Below are 13440 nucleotides of genomic sequence, written 5' to 3'. Positions count from 1 at the left end.
AGCAGAGAATATAACATGAAAGTAGGGGGGTATGCCCCCCCCAGCTATATATATATATATATATATATATATATATATATATATATACTAACTCCAGAGTCGCACTTCAATGGGGAAAAGGACATATTCCTTTTACCTGCCTTACAGTGCTCTTGACACTGTCAGTAATAATTGTCAGTCAAATGAACTGTTAGTCAAATGAAGTGTCAGTGAAATGAAGTTTCAGTCATTTGGTCTCAGTCAAATGAGCTTTTGACGAAATGAATATGCATATACATACATATATATATATATATATATATATATATATATATACATACGCACACACACACACACACACACACACACACACACACATATATATATATATATATATATATATATATATATATATATATAGATTATATATATATATATATATATATATATGTATGTATATATATATATACACACACACACACACACACACACACACACACACACACACAAACACATAAATATATATATATATATATATATATATATATATATATATATATATATATATATATATATATATGTAAACACCCTGGACAGGGAGGGGTGTTTGGAAATTGGAAGCCCATGAGCCCCCAAATGAAAATAGTAGGACTGAGGTCCCCATCCATGGGCAGTCACCACTGGACCTTCATAGCCCCAGAGGTGGCTATGCTGGGGGATGAGCAGGAGGGGCAGGCTGACCTTGTAATTGCACCATGCAGCCCTCAAGCTGGTGTAGCAGATTTCCAAACTCCTTTTGGAGCTCACTACGCACCAATCCCCGGACTTGGCTTCAGGTGACGGTATCCTGTCCACGCCTGCCCATGGGGGGGGGTGAGCCCCATCCCCTGAGGTGGTTCCACTGGATGGTGGTGCAGGACCTGCAGATGAGGACTTCCCAGGGTGGGTCCCAGACATGCTGGGCCCCAGTACCATGGCCAAATGAGGTGGGAGAGGTGGGTCCACTGGGCCCGACCTTCCCAAACGTGCTATGGTGTTGCAGGTTTAGAACATATGTGGGTTAGTAATAGTCAACACAACCCAGGATTAGTTATAACAGCATGCATAGATATTCCCATTAACCCAAAACAACAGATTTGGAACAGTTGCATAGCAAACAGAACACATGTATATATGGAACCACAGTGGCCATTACAACAGCATGCAGTTTACATTGATAACAACAGGCCATCATTGATAATATTTCAACATGGAACATTAATAGCAACACATTTCAATATTTGTTGAACAATAGGACATATGTCCCAACAGTAGGTTTGGTGTAAAACATACCCATTGATTTGTATGTTTAGATTATTGTTGCAGATATGGTGGGGGGGGATATGTCAATTAACAACTTGTATATCCTTGCAGTACAACTTTAATGATCATTGCTCTAATCATTACTCTACAGGTATTATTGCAATACCCTATGGCCTTGGTTTGGCCAGTGGTATGTTTGTACACAGTGTATAATTCAATCGTCTTATAGCTACTTTCTACTTCTCTTACCTGGAAAACCTGTGGGGGAATGTTTGTTAACAGTACCTGACTGTTTCTACCCATATTCCCAAAATCCAAAATCCTAGTTAAAATTATGCATATAGCTTACTACCCCTCCCAGGATTCGAACCATGGCTGTGTCTACTACAAATACAACAGTGTGTGTTTTATCAGTCTGAGCTACCAAGAAACTGCTGTTTTATTCTTCCGTGTTTTCTATCTACGTCTCTCTTGGTTGTACAGTCTGACATTGTAATTACAACATTTTTATACAGACATTCCTGGACATATTTTTTATGTAGCACAGTGTGGGAAACAGTGGTTAACACAACATTAGTGTTCAGATATCAGATCTTGGTGAATGCCACATGTCAGGCCATACAATACCAGAGCAAACACAATCCGTGCAGAATTTAGACCTTTATTGCCAGGCAGTTACAGTTCTCTTACCTTGAAGACCTGTGGGGGAATGTTTGTTAACACTACCTGACTGTTTCTACACATATTCCCAAAATCCTAGTTAAAATTATGCATACAGCTTACTACCACTCCCAGGATTCAAACCATGGCTGTGTCTGCTAAAAATACAACAATTTGCATATCATCAGAAGGAGATATTGAAAAACTGCGGTTTTTTTTTTCAATGTTTTCTGTCTGAGTCTGTCTTGGTTGTACAATCTGACTTTGTAATTACAACATTCTTATACAGACATTCTAGACATATTTTTATGTAGCACAGTGTGGGAAACAGTGGTTAACACAACATTACTATTCAGATATCAGATCTTGGTGAATGCAACATGTCAGGTCATACAATACCAGAGTAAACACAATCAGTCCGGGATTTAGAACTTTTTTGCCAGGCAGTTACACTTTTATTTAAATATGAACAATATGGGACTATTACTGTCATATTGTCTGGTTTATTCAGTACAAACCATACACATTTTTTATACGGCCAGGTTACATTTGACTCCTTTATATTTATTTGGTATGACTAGTACAAGCAGGATTGATAATCACCAGCCTTGTGATGCAGCCTTTGCATCCTGCTGGCATGGACTTCTTGGTTCACAGTAATCTCAGCTGGAGCTGTAATGAAAATAGAGAAACATTTATGCATACCTATCCATCACATACACAGGCTGGACTTTGGTAAACAGTTATTGCTATGAATACTTACACACTGCTGGGATATCTCCCCTCTCTTTGCTTCTTGGACCCACTGTTCTAAGATCTCCCTCTTCCTCATTTTCAAGTTGGCATAGTGGTGCTGACCTGCTCACCAGCCCGAGGGTTACCAGTGACACTGGTGAGATCATGGGTGAGACTTTCCCTGACATCCCCCAATGTACTGTAATTAATTTATTCTTGTGTGACTATACTGTATGGGGCACTTGTGTTTATATGGGGGTTTTAGTACTTTATTCCACTGACACCTCACATCTGGGCCTAATACACTACTCTGGTTGAGAATAATAAGTTACTTACTACATAAATATACAAATAAATTAAAACTGTAATGTTTACATATATATACAAAATGGAAACGACTTTGGTGAGGCTGGAACCGTAAATGACTATATGCAAGACATAAGCTCTAACCACTACACTATTGTACTTATGTGGTTGCTGGATGTCTATTCCTTTTTAACTTATCCTGCCATTTCAGCTGGGCTAAGAGTAGCTAAGCAACGGGCACACCTGCGCAGCTACACTTAAACTTTATTGCATATATAAAAAATATATATTTGTTGTGTTTTTTACTTTGCACCCTTCAGAATATGCATGCTAATGCTGAACCTGTTATTCTATCAACTTTCTGGCTTTGTAGGTACGATCGTCCCTTATGGCTTTGTCCAGATTCCTCACTCTGATGGGTTGGGAGGTGTACGCTATGTGCTTCGTACCCTGCCGAGACTTCATGGTTATGCTAAACCTGTTATTGTATCATCTTTATGGCTTTGTAGGGATGATTGTCCGTTATAGTTTTGTCCAGATTTCTTACCATGATGGGTTGGGGGTGTTATGAGCATTCTCACTCGATTTAAATTTCTGTACGGCAATTCTTGTGTACAGGGGGCATGTGTATTGTGGCAGCACTGCTCTTAGACACCCCCCCTGCACTTGTACACAAAACTGGGTCTGGTATACAGCACAGCAGCACGCCTTCATGAATATGCATGGTGCTCTGCCATGCTGCATGGGAATTGGCCCTTCTGTGTAAGAATAAGCTACTCTTGCATGGAAATTTGCTGAATCCTAGGGATTATTTAAGAAAGAAATTACTTAATTTTCTTAAATAATGTCTTTGTATAAGGATGTAGTGGTGTTCCTCCATGTTGTTTCTGCATTCTTCCACTTTGTTGATGCACTGCACATGGTAATGGGACTTATGTTACCACACTTACACAGTACATCAATGCTTTGGAAAAAAGCTGTGTTGCTTTTTTTAATTTTTTTTTTTTTGAAAAAAAGTAATTCCAGACAGTTTAAAGGTATGAGAGTGGCAGGGGCAAAAATACAAGAAAAGTTAGGTATGCTTCTTTAGTTTTGCAGAATGTACCTGATTTTCTGTGTATTTTATCTGCCCTCCATATGTGCCTCTTTACCTCTTAGATCAAGAATGTTCAAAACCTTAAATAAGGGGGACAAAATTCTCTACTGTAAATGTTGCTCTCAGAAACATAGAAAGCTGCTAGAATTGACTTCAATAGCATATACTAAAAGAATAAAGTCTGGCAGCTGGACCCTTTTCATTTGGTAAAAGTCTGATTTTACAATGGGCACACTTGTTGGGGTGACCAATCAAAGTGCATGTTTTTGAAAACTAACGAGCTACCATTGTATAAGTAGAGATAAAGCCAGGAGAAAGATATTAATTGACGTAAGGAAGTGACTGAAGAAGGGAGAGTAAGGAGGTGTAAGGTATGAATAGGCACTTGTTTAGGGATATAGTTTATCTTGGTGTTGAGCAAGAACAGAGACAGCTTTTGCCTAGGAAATCTGTCGGAATTGTTTTGTGAAGGATGGGAGGGAGGGTATTTACCAATGGATACAGGTAAGGAGTGTGAAGAAATTAGACACTGTCATCTGTGCTAGCATGTCTACCTCAAGTTTAACCTGTGTATTGTATGCCAGCATGACTAGCTATGATATTGTAAGTACATTCTTACATATAGTGTTATATTCTGTTTGTACAGAATGTTTTAAAGACTTGAACAGTGTTCCTTTACATTTCTAACTGTGCTTATTTGTGAAGAAGATTCTAATGCAGACTGTCTCAGAATCAGCTGATCTGCAGATGATGTCATTGGAATGTTGACAGTTGCCATTTGTTACTGTCAGAGGCTGAAAGACAAGAAGGAACTTTGGTAAACAGCTGTTGGTTGATTTTCAAAATATGAAATGAAAATTAGAAGTAGAACAATTGTGACAGATAAGCTAGTCTAAAAAAAGGCCTTGCTGAAGACAGTTGTTGTTACTTGTCAGTTAACAGCCAGTTATAATTACCAGCTGCAGTGTTAAGTTGTTCACAGTTGTACTGTGCAGTGGATACCCAAAAGGACTCACCAAGAACTGTAAGCCTGCCTTTGTTTTTCTAAATGTTATATCCTTCAGTATTGGTTTCATTTTTCCTTGTGATTGAGTTCTGTTTGTTTATTGGAAATTACTATTTTAAATTTTTTTTAAATATTTTGCGCATTATTAAATATTTTTATTAATTTACATTGTGGCTGGTCAATCAGTGTTTTCTTTAATTATTTCAGAGTGCTTCTTCCTGCTTTGATAACTTCTGGGCCACTCTGAAAGCCTGGCTGCTTTAGGTAATTTGTTATCATTTGTTTTAATATTTAATTTTAATAATTGGATACCCATTTGAAAGGGCATGTGATGCTTTGATTGGTGGCAGCATGTCATCCTATTATTTTGGGGAAGGGACACAGCTGGAAGTCTGTGTCAGACTTTCCCAGAAGTGTTTAGATTTGTGAGATTTAATTTATTTAAGTTTGAGTGTATCAGAGGTCTTAAACTGGGACACATTGTTCTAAAGTGCATAATAAGGAGTTATATTAGGGGTGGATAGAAGTATACAGCCCAGTCCAGGTTATAGAGCATGTTCCTGTTGTGCTCTTAGGGGAAAATTGTGAAATATTACTCTTGTTTAAGTGACAGTCTCACATTGGAGTCAGTAGTGAGGACTGAAGCTCCTTAGTTACTGTCCCAGGATAGTAAGGGAAGTTACTTATTGTTGGCAGTCTGATGGGGTATTATCTGGATGTCACAAAGAGTTCCAGGACTTAACAACATGGTACGAGTTTAGACAATGCCCAGCAGATCTGATAGAGTTGTGAACAGACAGCAGTTTTTGGTCATTGGATCATATTGAAAGACTGGGAACATAGTTGTGTAGAATGTTATTTAGTGCAGCCCTAGATTTGATGAGTTTTTCTTATGCAATTTTGTATATTATCATCCACTTTCATCCCTAATAATTTGCTATTAGAAGTGACTTCAAAGGTTTTATTGTCAAGACAGAGGACTTTACATTTTTTATTTTTACATGCGAGAGAGAGTTGGGGGAAAAATAGTAGTTTGTTTTTTTAGGGTTGAGCATGAGTTATGAATTACAAAGCCATGTTTCAGTGGTTATTAAAGATTCCTGAGTAATTTTTTGGACGTGTGTCATGTCAGATATGCAAATGAATGTGGAGTTATCTACATACTGCTTTAAGAAGGCTAGTGACATTGATGTGTGGAGGGTGTTGGTGAGAATATTAAAGAAGAGGAACAAGGATAGAGCCTTGTGGTACACTGGTGTTGACTGGGAGGGATGGAAAAGGGTGGAGTGCCATTTTACTGACTGATACCTATTGGATAGGTCGCTTTTGAACCATAGAAGGGCGGGCTGAGAGAGACCTAATGAGGACATTTGAAGTAGAAGTTTGCTGTAACAAACCATGTTGAAGGCTTTAGACAAGTCTAGAAATAAGAAGACTACTTTTCCATTATCTCTAGCTTCGCAGTGTATGTATATATATATATATATATATATACACATATATATATTGGTTAGAAGTGTGGTATTATTAGTACTATGGGAAGGATGGAAGCCATGTTGTGTGGGGGGATAGGAGTTCTTCATGCAGGAGGTAGTTTAGAAATTGTTTTTCAATACATTTTTCAAGTATTTTGGAGATGAGGGATAACAATGCTGTAGGTCTAAAGTTATTAACATCTGTTGAATTTCCTTCTTTGTGTAGAGGAGTAATGTCTGACTTTTTACAGAGAGATGGAACATGAGATTCCTAGATTGACCTATTTGTAAGGATTGATACAGGATAGGCAATATTATCAGCTGCTACTTTAAGGTACTTGCTTGGGAGGTCATCAGCTGAAACAGAGTATGGTTTGAGTTTGTTTAAGAGTAGTTTTATATAAGATATGGGCACAAGTTTGAAAGTGAAAGTGTTGTGGTCATATGTGGCTGTTGGGCAGGGTTGGGATTAGATGTTGGGGAATCCTTGGTTAGAAATACTATGCTATCTATGAAATAAGAGTTGAATTGTAGAGTATTTTCGAGTGGTGTGTGATTGGAAGAGGGGTTGGGTAGAATTTTTTTGTCTGGGATGCAAAATTTCATTAATGGCTGTCGAGAATTGTTTACAATTGTGTTTAATATTATTCTGAAAGTTATTATAGTGTAGCTTTTTATCTTCATTTATTTGTTTTTTAATGTAATTGCAAAGGATTCTGAGCTTTCAAGATATTGTGGTGATTTATATGTTTGCCATTCTTTCCATGCTGTTTCTCTATCCTGCATTAGCATTCTACTCTTTTTGGATATCTAAATTGCACTGCTTGGTTTTACTCTTTTCCTTCTAGGATGTTTAAAGTTATTTAGGAATTTCAGGAAAGTTGTATTGAATTAATTTACAGCATCATCTAAGGATACATTTTTAGGATTTTCCATTTTATAGATTATAATGTAGTAATGAACATTTCTGTGTTAAACTTTCTCAGATTGCATGTTATTTTATGAACATGCTGTTTAAGTGGATGTCTGAGATGTATGGGTTTAATTTCTCCAAGTCTTTTGAGTTCCTAATACCATGTCAGGAATGGATCACATTCCTAAGTCAAAGTATGATTAAAGTTCATGATATTAGTATTGTTTTAATATTTGGTGTCAGCCAAAAGTGCTCTTCACAGCACCCACAATATACCCAGAACTGATTCTTTCTGCAATTAATACGGAGTTACATTTATTGGTAGCATATCTAAATAAGACTGTACATTTTTTTTTGTTTTTATAAGAAAAAAGACAAGAAGAAAAAACTGTTGCAAAACAAAAAAATGCCAAGCAGGAACAGAAGGATGAACCACTCCACAGTAAATAAATGTACCTATTCAGGCCAAGTTCAATAAAACCAATACTGGAGTGTATTGAAGAGAATAAAACAAATGATAAGCGCTTTCATCCTGACCACTTCAGAACTTCATCAGATAATAAATTTAATCACACAATCACTTTATATAGTACAGAAAAACTGGGTAAAAATACATAAATAAACTAGATGCATTAAGACGCAGTGGCCAGTAAAGCTCACTCTTTAATGGTCCTGGCAACTTAATTTTAATGCATCTAGCTGGCCAGGCTTAAATGAACACATTTCTATCAGCTCCCTTTTAAAATTAAAAGCCCTAGAATGATAACACTATTTTAAATAATTATTTATTCATTATTTATGTATTTTTAAACACCATTTTATCTATGTTTTTACACTACAATGAGAGTTTATTACCATCTATTTATTCCATCTTATATATATTTCATATGTTACATATATAATACAGTCTTTTACATGTCTTTTCCTTTAAGGGGATGTGTCAGTTTAAATAATGTATTAATTGTTTAATGATTTTTACCCAGTTTTTCTGTACTATATAAAGTTTGATAGCATGATTAAATTTATTATCTGATGAAGTTCTGAAGTGGTCAGGATGAAAACGCTTATCAGTTGTTTTATTCTCTTCAATAAACTCCAGTATTGGTTTTATTGAATTTGGTCTGAATAGGTGCATTTATTTACTGTGGAGTGGTTCATCCTTCTGTTCCTGCTTGGCATTTCTTTTTATAAGACCCATTGCTCCTACTACTATTGGAACTAGTTGGGCATTTTTCTTCCACATTGCTCTCATTTCTACCTTTAAATCCTGGTATTTTATGACTTTGTGTCTCTCTGTACATAACAAACTGTAATCACTGGGTGTAGCAATTTTAACGATCAATGTTACTTTTTTCTTCTTTTCATGGACTACTCTATCTGGATTTCTTGCATCTATTTTTAAAGTGTTAGTAATTGGTGATCCCATATGATATAAACTTCATCATTCTCTGTAATGGTTTGTGGCTCATGTTTCCAATGCTTCTCACCTACTTCAGTATTGTAATGCTTGCACAATACCCAGTGCAACAGTCTTGCCGCAGTATTATGCCTTTCAATATATCATCATCTGCCATCAGTGTATCACACTCAGCAACAAGATGTGTGACTGTTTCCAGTTCTGTTTTACAGAACCTGCATTTGTTTATTTCTGTAACATGTTCAATGGAACATGCAAACCAACATGTACTTAGTCTACTGTTCTGGGCCCCTAATATTAACCTTTCATCTTTTGGTATAAATTCACCTCTCCTTAGCCATTCCTGCATCAGATCCTGACTGGCATCAGGTTGTTCCAGAAGTTTTCTGTACTTACTACGATATTTATGCCTTAGATGTCTGGTTGTATAGACTGAGAGAGGATCACTGAAATAGTCAGACATTGTACCTGTGGTGGTGTATGTGTTAGGGTCTGATACCAGGATACAGTCCAATAGGGAATTTGATGTCTTGCTATAATGTGTGGGACTATTAATTACTTATGAGAAACCATATAAGGTCATGCTAGATGTAGGAGAGTTAGAGGTTATGTTCAACCAATTGATATCAACATAGAATTGTTATGGATATCCAATGTATTGTCACCAGGAGGGATTTAAAAGACAGTAATGCATATTTGTTTATAATTGTACATACATTGTACCTGTGGTGGCGTATTTCCTAGGGTCTGATACTAGGATACTGTCCAATAGGGAATTTGATGTCTTGCTATAATGTGTGGGGCTATTAATTAGTTGTGAGAAGCCATATAAGGAGATGCTAGTTGTAGGAGAGTTAGAGGTTATGTTCAACCAATTGATATCAACATAGAATTGTTATGGATAGCTAATGTATTGTCATAAGGAGGGATTTAAAGGGCAGTAATATATATTTGTTTATAGTTGTTTAATTTCTGGAAAGCAGTAAAAAACTCTGCTGAACTGAATTTTGATAATGGTTTGTTATAACTGGAAATGTGGTAGTTAGTTACTTCCAATTAAATATTTTTAGCCCGTGGCTGTGTGTTCTGGTGTTTTGATGTGATTTCTGGATTTTATATACAGTGTGTTAGTTCTTTTGAATGCTGTACCTTATAAAAGCTTATTTTTTAGCTATGTATATGTTTTCTGTAGAACTTTTCTATGTAATAGACTATACTGTGTTTTTTTTTCTCTTTTGAATGTTCTACCTTGTAAAAAAGCTTATTTTTTATGCTTTGTATATGTTTTCTGTGGAGCTTTTCTCCCAGGCCCCACTAAAATGGGCTCTTTTTGGCCTAGTGGACTATCCTGGTAAACAAATGCCAATAAATAAATAAATAAATAAATAATACTGGGGCAGAGAGAATGGTATAAACAGTGAATTATGTATGACACTAATAGATCAGCAGACAGTTGACTGCTTCTCTATAAATCAGGGCACACTAAACAGTCTAGTTGATATTTATTGCCCACATGCTGTTTCACTCACTATTTTAGCTGCTTGGCCCTTTCACCTACCAACTTGGGACATGTTAGGTATTTCACATCATCTACCTCATGAATACTTATCAATACTCTCAATGTCATGCTCCAACAGAGGGGAAAGCACTGTGGGTGTCTTTTATGCCATAGATTCTGCAAATGTGGCAATAAAAGCCCCTACAATCTTGAGTCACACAGATGTGCGAACACAAAAGATTACTATTCCCTAAACTGGCAGGTAGTGTTTAAAATAGAGAGGACTGTTAAGAGTGAGTATGCATAGCACCCTGGCAGTTCTCATGATTCCCATATTTGAAACACTTGTCACTGTTGAGTACAGGCTCATTGTGCTATTAAATGTCTATTTATAGAGAAAGTGTGCACATCACCAATAATCTCCTCCACAAAAATAAATAAATAAATCTTATATTAAGTGTTACAGGTAATGTTGGTTATCCCTGAAGCTCAGGTTCATGGCTACTATCTGCAGTCTCAAACATGTAGTTTAAATGCAATATAACATTGCACCTGCTGGGACATGGAATGTCATCAAACACATTTTTGGCATGTTAAATGCACACTTCTGGTGGGGCACAACAATACTCCCCTAACACAACTTGAAATTTGATCATTGTTGGTTCAATTTAGGCACAATGATGTTGTGAAACAAGCTTAGAAATATATAGCATGGCTGTGGTAGGCCCAGCCCCAGCCAAAACAACAAAAGAATTTGCAGCAAAATCTGGGGAGGATGTAGTGGAACACAATGATGCATGCGCAAGGAGAGTTCCACTTAGTTAGCAGCAGGCACAATACATAGTGGTGCTGGCACAGAGGTGATCTTGGTTCAGCAGTACCATAGTGAGGGTGGGGAGAGAGGGTAACTGCCCTGGATGCAAAGTATTGAGGACATGATCAGCCAATCCCGATCACTCTTTAATGCACAGCTTTTAAAAGGTAGTATTGAATTTGCTGTCAAACCTGAGTGCTGTTGTGCTCTGTGTGTGCTCTAAACTGTATTATACAATGACTGTACATTAATATTCAAAAACAAGCACACTGATTGGTCATTATGCTATTAAATGTCTATTTATATAGAAAGTGTGCACATTGCCAATAATCTCCTCCACAAAAATAAACAAATAAATCTTATATTAAGTGTCTAAACTGTATTATACAATGACTGTCCATTAATATTCCAAAACAAGCACACTGATTGGTCAGCCAAAACAGCGTGCCTTTTGTAAATTGAGCAAATACCAGTGGAAAAAGGTCCAGTCGCCCAGACTTGCTTCCACTAATATATGTGATAAAAATGTTACTTTTCTTTCATTTAAAAAAAAAAAAAACTTACAAAACCAGAGACTTCAAACCAATGAGAGAGACATGACAGACAAAATTAAAAAAAAAGAACCAGGTACGTTATGCAAAACGAGAGAAACATACCTGATTATCCTTTTATTTTCTCTGTCCCATCCCTCCCATACGTTGAAGGTCTCCCGGTTTTGTTTTTTTAAATTAAAAAAAAAAAAATGGAGATCTTCCTTTTTCCATTGCTTCCTTTACATATCACCCGTAGCTTCAGTCACCACCAATGAGCTATATTACAACAATAATTATATAATGATGATTATAAGAAATCCAGTCTAAGCAGTGAAAAAATGAAAATGACCAATTCCAGTCACAAGCTGTACCACAAATACTTTTATTGTTGAGAATAGTGAGTAAAAATTAATGTTTTTGTCAGGATAATACGGAAATTTATAGTTTTCAAAAATAAAAGTATTTGTGGTACAGCTTGTGACAAAAATTGGTCGTATTCAGTTTTTTTACTGCTTAGACTGGATTTCTTATAACTATCATTATATAATTATTGTTGGTAATATAGCTCATTGGTGGTGACTAAAGCTACTGGTGCTGTGTAAAGGAAGCAACAGAAAAAGGAAGATCTCCATTTTTTTACAGGTGAGACTGGTCAGACTTATGGGTCTACAGTTGTCTTGGCCTACTGATGCCCCACCTTCACCCAAGGGAATGACTGTTGCTATCCTTTATTCATCCGGTACAAAGCCTGTTTTGAGGCTAACATTGAATAGCCTCTGTAGGGGGTCTGACAACTCATGCTTAATCCTAACCAGTAGGCAGACTGGTATGTTATCTAGTCATATAGTTGTAGCATTTTTGGTCTTAGATAATGCCTTGAGAACTTGTTTGTGGGAGATTGTAGGGGTGCAGATGCAGGAATTTGTTCTGAGAATATTGGGTGAAGAGGATGGTAAGCTGAATTTGTCTACTAGTAGATTTGTTATGTCAATTGTGATATCATTTACTATTATCTCTGAGCAGTACTAGGCAATGTTTCTGAGTTAAAGAAAGCTTTGTGGTTACCTTTTGCTGGGGTGGCTTTTTTTTCCTCATATCTGGCTTTGGTTAATTTAATCATGATCTGGGATTCCTTGTTTAGTTTAGCAAGAGTATGTTTGGCTTCTTGAGATTTAGATTTATTTTTGCATGTACAGATTTTTTTTATTACAGTGTTTGTTTATATTAGGGTTCTACCATAAGGGTTTATTTCTGAATGTGGCATTGTGTTTGCTTCTGATAAGGATAGATGCTTCTATGCAACTATTTACATGTCTATAAAATTTGGCACTGAAGGGTTCTGTGTAAGCAGTGGGACTATCCAGTTGGAAGGGGCATTTGAATTTTGTCAGTTCATCACTTGGTTTGAGTAGATTAGTCTTTGCATAGTTTTTGAATACTGAGGAGTTTAAAGATGCTTCAGTCTTCAATTTAAAGTGAATATGACTGACTTATGGTCTGATTTAACACTATGGAGGTTACAGTAGGTGGGGAACAGAGCTGTTGCATATTTGTAAGGACCAAGTCCAGGATTTCATCACCTTCCAGGAATTTGCCACCTCTGGTAGGGTCAAGGAGTAACTAGTAGAGAGTTTGTATGGATGAAGTCAGTCTCTGTGCATACATAACTGAGGACATATAAGTCTCCCAGTTAATCGAGGAATGGT

This window comes from Protopterus annectens, chromosome 7.part0 (assembly GCF_019279795.1).
Source record: "Protopterus annectens isolate FY-2018-M chromosome 7.part0, PAN1.0, whole genome shotgun sequence".
In the NCBI taxonomy this organism is placed as follows: Eukaryota; Metazoa; Chordata; order Ceratodontiformes; family Protopteridae; genus Protopterus; species Protopterus annectens.
This window is presented reverse-complemented; position numbering follows the sequence as displayed.